Genomic DNA, 11,024 nt, shown 5'->3' on the forward strand with positions numbered 1-11,024 from the left:
TTTCTTTTCCACTTTCGAAATTTTCTCCGCGCGTGTGGGCACGAGAAATGTCTTCCTTCGAGTGTGTCTTATGTTTATTTCTTTTTTTTTTCTTCTCTGGTCACATAAAAATGCACTCCGTTTTTTTGTTTCGTAAACTGAAAAGATGAATGACGTGCCTCTATAAATTCTATAAATTTGCGATAATGAGGAATCCTTGCTTTCTGCGACCAAAATATCATGTGAAATATTGTTAATTCCGCGCCAAAAATTACTCATAATTGGGGGTCCGCATTCTCGGTCTTTATTCTGCGGGCGTTTTTCGCCATTTATATGTTTTGTCAAATTCGGATAGTTTCGGCATTTTAAAACGTTTTCGCACACACACAAAAATCGGCAACTATAATGACTCGTACAAGGAGGGTAGCTGAGTAGTGGGACATTGGAAACGCCAAGAATTTCCTTTCCTTTGTTGGAGGGTTCCACGTGTGCTGGAATCCCCATGACTCACTGATAAAAGTGTTACAAAGGAAGTTTTCTTTTTTTTTTTTCGTGCTAGCGCCGCGAAGCAACTGTGGCTATAAGCGGCGTACAGACGTGGACAGATGGAGAGAGGACATCAGGAAGAAGTGGGGGGATAGGGGGATTAGTGTGCGTCCTGGGCCGACTTCAGAGGGGAACTGTGCAGACATTCATCTGGAAAGTCTACAGGGGAAGGTTTTTCCCGGAACTAGAGGCTAGCGGCTCGGAAGCCTGTATTTCCCGCATTTCACCTGGAAACGAGGCGAAGGGAAAACAAAAATATCAAGCCACCGAGAAAAACAAAAAGAAATGCAATCGAGTACCGAAATTTTTGGCATGTTGCACCACATGCAAGAGCATAATTCGAAGTTTTTCGGAATATGCCGAATTTCCAGAAATATATTCGGCGAACGTTTTTCGGCATTTTTCGGCCGTTGCCTGAAAACGCGGAACTCTACTCATAATAATAGTCTCATGCCAGCATAATAACCCCACCCTGGGTCGAAATTCTCCACGTGAACATTGCAACGTTACATAGACGTTTCTTTCAAATAAATTCCGGCCGGAATCTCATCCGATCAAATATTTTCAGGCTGGATGTACCCCGTTACTTGCGCTCTAAAGGGACACATACAAAGGCACAAAAATCTTGCACATAATATCTGTCAGATGGTAACTTCTCTAAAATGCAACATCGTTAAAGTCGAACTATAGCGACGACTACGTTTTTCTCATTCTGGGGATGGCTAGGTCAACAAGTTTAAGTTGACGCAGAATGGCATCGCAACGATCAAATATTTTGGGCCAGTGAACGGCACACACCCCAACACCAATAATTTTGACTTGAGTTCCTAAGGGGACTTGCTATGGAACAAAACATGAAAAATACAACCATGCGTTTCAAAAAATTTCAACACTCTTCGACCTATTCAGGTTTAAGTCACAAACTGCACCATATTCTTCAAGTGCCTTCAACATGGGCTCCAGGCAACTTTTCCACAACTTTTTTCAGCAAGGCGCAGGTGTCGTCAGCGTATGTAAATACCGGCGGCAGCATCTACCAAGCAGCCTAAGGGGAAGGGGAAGCGAACATAACTTTGTGAGGAGAGGATTGACCGCAACCGTGTACAAAGCCGGGGACAAAGGGCAGTCGTGCTGTACACCACAAGAGACGTCAAAAAGGAGACGACAGACCACCAGCAACAGAGACAACGCTTTTCGCTCCTCGGTACAGGACTTCAACGAAGCGTACCCACGTTTCGTCGAACCCATAAGCCCTCAGCCTGGTAAATGGGTATCTGCTTCGCACAACCTTGCGTGGACTCCTGTGCTCAAACGGCAGGACATAAACCATGAATTGTATATATATATATATATATATATATATATATATTGTTCTTCTGTATATAACAGGGATGCTGTAGGACCTCGCGCCTTTTGTTCGTCTACGCTATGTAGAATAAACTTTATTCTACCGGGCCCTGCCTTCTCCTTTTCCTTGAGAGGTGACTCAGCATACGATGAGTCTCTACGGTGAAGCAGATGTCCACCGTGGGGGTTAAATCCTTAGGCATGTTCGGGCTGCTGAAGATCCCAACGGTCCCCAGTAGCTCGAATTAGCAAGGTCCTGGGCACTTCCCTGCGTGCTCAAGCCTAGCGCGGGAGCTCGTGTGTATTGTCATCAAGCAAGAGAATTGACCATGGAGGTAGTCCCTTCTACACAGACTCTATCTTCCTATTGCCAACTGTAGGATGGGACAAGCGAAAGCTTGCACACATCACGTTTCAAAAATACTACTGCCCCCGGCCTAAGAACGAAGAACAGACTGTATCTTGTATTGTTGACTGATTAGATGAGTCACAGTCTCATCAGCCTTATCGTTTCCCATCACGTATTACTTACATACCAGAGCTCGAACAGCCTGAAAAATTGCGTATCCCGGTTCATTCAACGACACAGTGTCCAAAGACCACCGAGTGACATATTGGCCATCATATAATTGTGACGGTGCGCAGGGTAGCATAATGACTGCGCACGGAACTTTTGCGCACAGAACTCTCCCCGCTGCGAGAATCCCATCCAGGCAAGAGGCAGCAGTGGGTACTCGTTTTGACTCGCTTCTTCGAGATCTTTAGTGGGGCACATTAGCGTACCAGTAAAGCCAACCCTCTGCAACTCTCTGTCGATCCTGGTTTGTAGTCTGAGTCTGTGTAGTCTGTGTAGTCTGAGTAGTCTGTGTAGTCTGTGTAGTCTGAGTAGTCTGAGTAGTCTGAGTAGTCTGAGTAGTCTGAGTAGTCTGAGTAGTCTGAGTAGTCTGAGTAGTCTGAGTAGTCTGAGTAGTCTGAGTAGTCTGAGTCTGTGTAGTCTGTTGCTTCAATAAATAAAAACACCGAGTTGAGTTGCGTTGAGCTTAGCTTCACGTCCTTGTGTTTAGTAAGTACCATAAATCGAATGAAAAGTATTAATAATTTAAAAGCAGATAAGTCGACTGTTCTAGTACGTGTATTACGAAATAAATAAAAAAAGAAAGAAATTTAATAAAACTGCTGAGGAGAGTAAAGAGGGGGACTCTGAGACTTTGGAGGAACTCAGTGCAGTAGTTGGTTTTCTTGTCTCGTAAGCAAACTTCCTCTACACGGTTACTGCGACTAAACAGATTGATTGATGAGTTGATTAGGAGAGCAGACGACAAATACTGAGGATGGAGCCCCAGAACAGCATTCAGGAGAAAGCAATAGCTATGATAGCAGTAGACAATCGTAGACGTGAACCGAACGACGACTGCGCAAAGCCGAAAAAAAGGGGGGGGGGGGCAATTTCCGTTCTGCGTTTGTGTTCACAGTATAGTGAACCCTCGTTATTATGACCACGGTCGTTCCCGAAAATTTTGGTCATAATGCGGAATTGTCATATTAACGGGGGGGATTTCCAGAGGTTTCACTGCATTGTTCCCCAGGAGTATGGTCGTAAAGCGCGCATGTCAGGTTATCGGGGGTCATATTAACGAGGGTTCACTGCAGATAGTAACGTTCACCTGATGGACCGGATGAAGTTCAGGAATGGCAGCGACCCCTGGTCCTAGGCATCAAATTGGAAAATGACAGGAATGAAGCGCAAGACCTCTGTGTATTAGGTCCTCCTTCGTCCGACAAGGCGCTAAGGGCACTTGAAGACTTTTTGCATGCAACCGGGCTTATGGACATCCTATGACACGGTGAATGTGTGATGTGTCCTGTGAGTGCCCCCGGTGATTCCGCCACTTTACTCTAACTTGGGCGCAGCTCTTGAACTTTTGACCTACATGTTGAACTCCATTATCATCTCTGTTCGTCTCTGGACATCATCCTTTTGCGTTTTCATCATCTCATCATCGGATTGAACTTTCTGTATTAAGTGTACTGGGGTAGCCAGTTTGACTTCGTCGAAACTCACATCCCCATTTTTTTCTTTATTCACATCACATCACATCACATCACATCACCTCTGTGTTTCGCATTATCTATTCTCTGGTGACTTTCGTTCATCGAAGGCAACGATTCCCTCGAAATAAGAGTAGAACCAATCACGAGGTCTCGGAACCGCTCATCCGTATTCGTTTTTCAGTAAACCTCTCAGCCGCTTCTTCGTTCGTTTTCGATGCACGATTCAATTACTCGGAACGAAAGGTCGTTCGCTACGTCGTCCGCTCTAACAGCAAAGCTGCGCCGCTGCGTACACTGCCTTCCAGCTTCGCGTTCGACAATGCGGCTGCAGGAAAAACAGACGAAAATGAGACCTGTGCGAAAGGCTCAGCTATACTTTGAAAACAATCAGTCTTCAAAGCAGGAGAGAAAATAAAAAAGGTAACAGTGACATCGGGCAAGAGAACCAGAAAGAACTAGGCACGACGGAACCTTATATTTTGTTATGCAAAGTGCGTTTGTGTGAGTGACTATTAACAATTCCAATTACTATTTAAATTTAATGCTAATTTCCCTTTGCGGGCCTGCTGTAGAAAAAGTAATTCAGTTTGAGAGGGGAGGAGATGTTCCTACAATACAATCAAGTTCATTTCGTGCTGCGTTTCCGACAAATCAATCCAAGCTGCAACCTCATTGCTGGAAGAAATTGAATGAATTCCTTGTCTTGTGTATCTTAAATACTTGTACGTGCGCATTGGAAGCAGCACTTCGTGTACATTCAAGGGGCGCCGTAGCACCCAATAATAATCAATACTGGGAATATCAGTACACGTGCATTTCTCGCAGGTAGTCCACGTGTACTCCTCTGGACACTGGTAATTATGCTGAGGATGTAGCAATGTAACATAATGTTCAAGGTTGTACTTCATCATACCTGTTTCGCGAGGGTTTCGGGGTTACAGTGAATACTGTAAACATGGTTAATTTTGCCGTCATAACAATTCGTGGATTCAGAACGAACGGGGTTAGAGAATATATGCCTGTTCTATACGGTTATAGAATGGAGCTCATCCGAGTCATCCGAGTTCATTCGAAAATCTGAGGTTTCCTCAGTATATCAGCAACCTTCCAGTTCAGAATGAGGGTGAACAGACAAAATTCCGTTCGAACGGGAACGATATCCCATAGTAGGAATCTTGCATACTACAAGGTGTTTGCTCTAACTTGTCCAGATATTTTATTTAAAGCGAGCGATAAAAGAGAAACGAGCGTTACTTTTCAGCTACTTGACTACGAAACAGATGCTACTGTAGTGAAGCAGTACCTGTTTCTTACTCAAGTAGCAGAAAAGTACCACTTGCTTTTCTTTTATGGCTCGCTTTAAATATAATTTCTGGACACGTTAGAGCAAACACCCTAATATACAGATACCATGCGCATACGATAGTATAAATGTTAGAAAATGTGCCAGAACCATGCTGCAATACAGAATGTTTTTGATTCCTTACATATTTTTTTAAAATAAAAACCTGTGAGGGGAGCACATTGGGAGTTTTTTGCAGGCGGGTATTGCGGCCGAGAGGACGTCCTGTCGGAAAGCTTATTAAGTACCTGAAATCCATTAATTAACTTAATTAAATTAGATGTTATCCAGGAAATGCGAGATAGTAGATTTGTCTCCAGCAATTATTTAAGTCTACACTCAACTTGGAGGAATATCTTCCGTTCTGTTATCTCGCTTTTGCGCGAAATTCCCTAATTGAAGAGTTAATGAATTTTAGGTAATTTGTGATCTTGTAGTTGCATACTTTCTTCCAGAGAATGTTCCCCTGGCAACATAACTCAACTGCAAAAACGGCATCTATTTTGCCCCACAAGTTTTTTAAATAAAAACTCTAACGAATAAAAAAAAAAACACCCAGTATAATATCCTTCCTAAAAGCAATAAAAACCCCAGTGCGAGGGGACAACGACAGGGACAAAGGAAGAGACAAACACAGCACTCGTGCACGTGCGGTATTTAACTTTATGTCTGTATAACATCATTGCGCAGGATCAAAGGACACGGAACACGTGCTGGTCACCTGCCGACGCTTCGACTCTAATATAGGCGAGTACTGAAGAACGCCCTAGCGAAACTTGACAACCGACCATTTAGTGTTGAGAAGGTACTAGGGAGCTGGCCAAGGCAGCACCAGCAACCTGCGCTGTGTGCACTGACGACTTACCTCAAGGACCTACTGATATAATCTTTTAATTCATTCAGTGCTTCCATACGTCGAGTGTCCTGGAGCAGCTGGTCGCACCAGTGCGATCTACGTTTCCATTTTTTTTTTTAAATTTCTATTTCTATTCTATTATGTCCCTGCGTAAGCTGCGTACGCGAGGACCGACTTTGATCCCGCAGAACGATATTCCGGCAAGACGCGCTGCACTTGGATGTGAAAGTCTCGACCTCGAATGCAAGAACCACATACAGCAAGAGTACGTCCTAGCACGTCCCCCTGACTAGTTGCGGAGAAACCCCTAGAGGCATTTCGAGGCAGACACAGTAATTAGATGAAGAGCCTTCCCCTTCGTTCTTCCTGCACAAGGGCCGTGTGCACACTGACCACTTCTAGCCGAAGAAATTCGTTAATTGCAACCTCTGCTCCCCGCTATCATCAAATTCGCTTTATTTAATTAGCGTACATTCCACGGTCCTTCCTTCCGCTTGTTGCTGAGCTTCTTTGGGTATCTCTGCTTATTATGCCGTGAGTGCAATGAGCAAGCCGTGAAGTATGTGCTTTATATGGGTTTGCGTTAGGAGTTAATTAGCGTTGTGCGATGTAAATTTTGAGATCACTTACGTGAGGTGGCCTTTTAAAGCCTCGGGTACTATAGACGTCTGACGCTTGAATTAAATTACGGGCGAATCTATTTATTTTGTACAGGAAAAGTCAGCCAGAAATAAATCAGTTAAATGCCTATGTTAAAAAAAATGCATGCATGTGCACAGCTTTCAACGTATTATGGTCAAGTGACAGGGCGCTGACAAGCTGGTGCATGATGAGAGAGGCGGAACCCGAGACGAGGAGGGAAGAAGGACGACACAACAAGAATTCTCGAACACAGCAAAAATTTTAATTTTTCAAAGCTCTATATATTCAAAAACCTCCGGAGAGGAGGAAGAGGAAGGAGGGAGAGGAAGAGGAATTAAAATTTTTGCTGTGTTCGAGAACACACACGCCTGTCGGTCGGTCGGCGGCCAAGGGTCCCTCCAGCCGTTCCCTGATTGGTCTCCTCCGCGCCAAAAGGCGTTCACTGATTGGCCTTGTCCGAGTGACATTTCCGAAGAGGGAATCCCCGAATATTTTGATATGCGTCGTCTGCTCTTGCCATGTGTTACATCAAACTGCACAGAAACAAGGCCACCAATAAGCCTCTACCCGAGAAACGTCATCATGACGTTGGTAAACAGACTGAAACAGATCAGAATGGGAGGGCCGGGTTCCACGAATTGGCACTTGTTCGCTGCCTCCTATTGGAAGAAAAGTAGGACCGAAGGTCGCGTCCCTTCTAGAGACCATCGTAATCTCCTCAAGACCGTGGCTTTCGGGCGCGACCTTGTTCGCCCCCCCCCCCCCCTTGCTTCGAGCGTATAGTTTAACTCTATCAAATTGGTGGCGCTGTCGAACTCTATGACGTCATTTGTTGTGTCACCAATGGGAAGAGGTCAATCCGCGTTGGATTTTCGGCGTTATCATCAGTGATGAACGCCGAGTAAAACGACACTATAGTCTCGGAATCGGCCACGACGTAGGGACGACTAGTCACTATAGTCACTGCGAGAGGGACAAGGATCGATTTGTTGATTGCTGTTACAGACGGTAGTGTATTTCGAACTTCATCGGGCCCATGAATTAGTTTTCGGCAGCTCGAGAGGTATGATTTATTGTAGGCATCTGAAAGCAACGAGATCCACGCACGTAGGCTCTCCCGCAGAAAATGACGCACACGCGACGTCAGTCTGACAGCAATATGACGACAAGAGGGTGTTCCCGTTTCCCTGGCAGAGATCCCTTTAACAAGAACAACGGATCTGTTCTACGAGTCACGTCAATTTGCACAATACTCCGGTTCATTTTTAACCGTGCGTGTTTAAATTATCATTCGTTCTGACAGCCCCCTGTTGAAAAAAAAAAAAAAAAAAAAAAAACGTCAGTTCAATACCATTGGATCACGAAGCCGACTACGTCTTAGCACAGTATAGAGGGTACAGTGCAATCCTACTTGCGGAACAGTAAAATACAGGACAAGTACTAATTCCAGAGCGTGTTCTGGAATACGCTGAACCCTAACGATGGCACATTTTTAAAGTACGCATAGGCATTGCACTGTTGCTTAAATCGTACATTTGCCGGTAACTCGCAACTGCATCGCAGTTCTACACAATGCGCTTTTGTCTTCAAGTCGACCGATTAGATTGGATTAGCACAACGTCCATTAGAACTGCTTATTTGTATGAATAGAAGTTCTACTCTTACGCATTCGTCTTCGGAAGAACAAAAGGTACACGCTCCCCGAAGCAGGGCGAAAATAATGGTTCCGATTTGTCCTCGGGGCAAGACGAGATTGAGCTCGGCCCGGTTTCATTACACCCTACGATTCTTCGCCCTAACAAATCTTTGCTCGTGATCATGAAAAATGACCCCCGGTCCTCGAAAGCGAAGGTTCAATCACGGCTACACAATTGTCATTAGTGGTAATGATGCTATGGGCTGTCTTGCGTTTTCTCAATTGGCTTTCTTTATGCTGCTTTGGTTAGACAGCGATATGCTTGAGCGGAGGCGGCATTGCAATCGCTATTGCAGTGGCTCATTGGCGAGCATAGAGAGTGGTACTACTAGTGGCCGAGTTATTGTTCTATTCGTCGTCACTGTACACAGCAGTCTGATAATGTACACATAGTTAAAGTTCCATTAGGTTTAACGAATGCTCAGAGCCATGTTGCTTATGTGCCTGGAAATACCGGAGCCCTTCCATAAAGTACGAACTAACGTAGTCTGCTGCAACAACAGTAATAACAACCGCAACAAAAAAATACATAGCTGTAACAGCTGTATGTGTTAAACTGATTCGCTTGCATACAAAGTTTTCTTTATGCTTCCAAAAGAAATGACCGATCAACTTGTGAGGCTATTAATTAATGCTGATCAGCTCCAGTTATGCAATGCAGCAACTTACACGCTTTGCATGACATAATACAACAGATACATAATGATGATAACATGAGGTCTTTGTGGAACCCCACAATCTTCATATTTTTCTTCATATTCTCCATCCATCCATGAGGTATTTTACCACCGAAGTTACAGTACCACATACATCACTACATCTTGGATACTATATGAGTTGTAAAACAATCCAAAGTAAATACAAAGGTAACTTCTTACAGGACGTTGCGCCAGTGATGGCCAGTAGTTAACTACATGTAGTGGCAACTACTAGTTAAACTACTATTTTGAGTAGTTAACTACAGTACTTAGGTTACTGCAGGCACCAACTACTTCCGATTTTGCCGCAAGCTTTACTTGTCTCGTGAAGCCTCATTTGCTGTGAAATAATTCTGCAACTTAGTTTATCGCGTGGGCACAGAAAGAATCTCGCCCCAAACTTTGTATTTGACGATCGTAGCAATGGTTTGAGCCAAAGTTTATCATTGCTTGTGATTCATATTTAGGTGTCCAAGAGCACTACAAGGAATTGGTTTTGATGGACAACGTGAAGTACTTATAGATGTAGTTAAAATACATTGCAGTAGTTAAAGAAGTAGTCTTAACTACTCCCCTGAAAAGTACTTTAAGTACGAGTTAAACTACCCATCGCGAAGTAGTTAGTAGTTCTAGTTAAACTACTGTAGAAGTAGTTAGTGCCCATCACTGCATTGTGCATGTATTTGTCAGCTTTCCGTAGCCTATCACCTATGTTGTTGTTGATTGAAGCATGCCATTCAAAGATCTCGTGCGGAATATGAGCTCCCACCCTTGTTTTATTCCTGGCAACATCCCATTGGAAGCGTCGGTACCGACGCTTCCAAAACGTGCACAAAAATTCCGTGGCGATTTAGCGGTAAACGCGAGAGAAATGCGTTATCATTGAGCGCCCTTTCCTGCCTATACTCGTCTTATGAGTATCCACTTCTAGTATAAACCCGTCTTCCGGTTGTCGATACTTCACTTCCGGTTCGACAATTTCAATTAAATAATGCAGCAATTTGGGCTTGTTGGTACATGAACATTGTGTTACAAGTGCAGCTTAGCAGGGACAAAGAGGAGACAGACAACACAGCGCTAACGCTTTCAAGTACTATATGTAAGCCCATTTAAATAACCTTTAATTAGCCTCAATTACTTTCAGTTACCCGTTAATTACCTCCGGTAACCTGCGGCTGAAGATTAAATGAAATTAAAGATTACCGAAGGCAAGCACAGGTTACCTTCAATAATATTTAATTTCATTTAATATTTCTCTTAATTACATATCTCGGACATTCATTACCTTTAAACTTGTAGGGTAGGCGTAGGAGTGAAGCTCGTTGAAACAGCTCTGTTGAGACGTGAACCTTTTACTGACTACGACTTTCAAAAACAGCGTTCCACCACAACGCGGTACACGCCCACCGCACCTGGCGCATCCCCACATTCTCGGTCGCGATAACTGCGATAAGCGGCGCATCGATGATGCATGCTGACGCGCAGCTGACAACGTATCACGTCCAAGACGACGAAGTTCAGCTACGTTATCGCCAAGCTACCTCCCGAAGCAGCCACTGAAGTGCGTGACCTCATCACTCACGGAGCGACCGTATGACGTTTTCAAAGACGTACTTATACGTCGAACATCCACATCTCAGGAACGTCGGCTGCAGCAGCTGCTTACCATTGAACAGCTCGGCGATCGTCGACCCACACAGCTTCTTCGCCGCATAGGTGACCTTGCCGGTAACCGACAAATAGGTGATTCCATTCTGCGTGAACTGTTTCTTCAACGGTAACCCCACAACGTCCGAATGATGATGGCCGCCGCGGAAAAAAGGCGACTTGGCAAAAATGGCACACAGAATTTTGGACTTCGCTGGT

At 44.4% G+C, this 11,024-nt stretch overlaps 1 long non-coding RNA gene across 2 annotated transcripts in view; it reads right to left on the bottom strand.

The window, feature by feature from the left end:
* The window catches only part of LOC135393813 (uncharacterized), a 159,430-nt gene extending 148,900 nt beyond the window's left edge, over window positions 1-10,530 (bottom strand). For both annotated transcript variants that reach the window (XR_010422723.1, XR_010422722.1), the window contains exon 1: window positions 10,444-10,530. This is a non-coding gene — a long non-coding RNA (uncharacterized LOC135393813). The remainder of the gene's footprint in view (window positions 1-10,443) is intronic.
* Between the last annotated feature and the right edge of the window lie 494 nt (window positions 10,531-11,024).

Source organism: Ornithodoros turicata, chromosome 5 (genome assembly GCF_037126465.1).
Source record: "Ornithodoros turicata isolate Travis chromosome 5, ASM3712646v1, whole genome shotgun sequence".
In the NCBI taxonomy this organism is placed as follows: Eukaryota; Metazoa; Arthropoda; class Arachnida; order Ixodida; family Argasidae; genus Ornithodoros; species Ornithodoros turicata.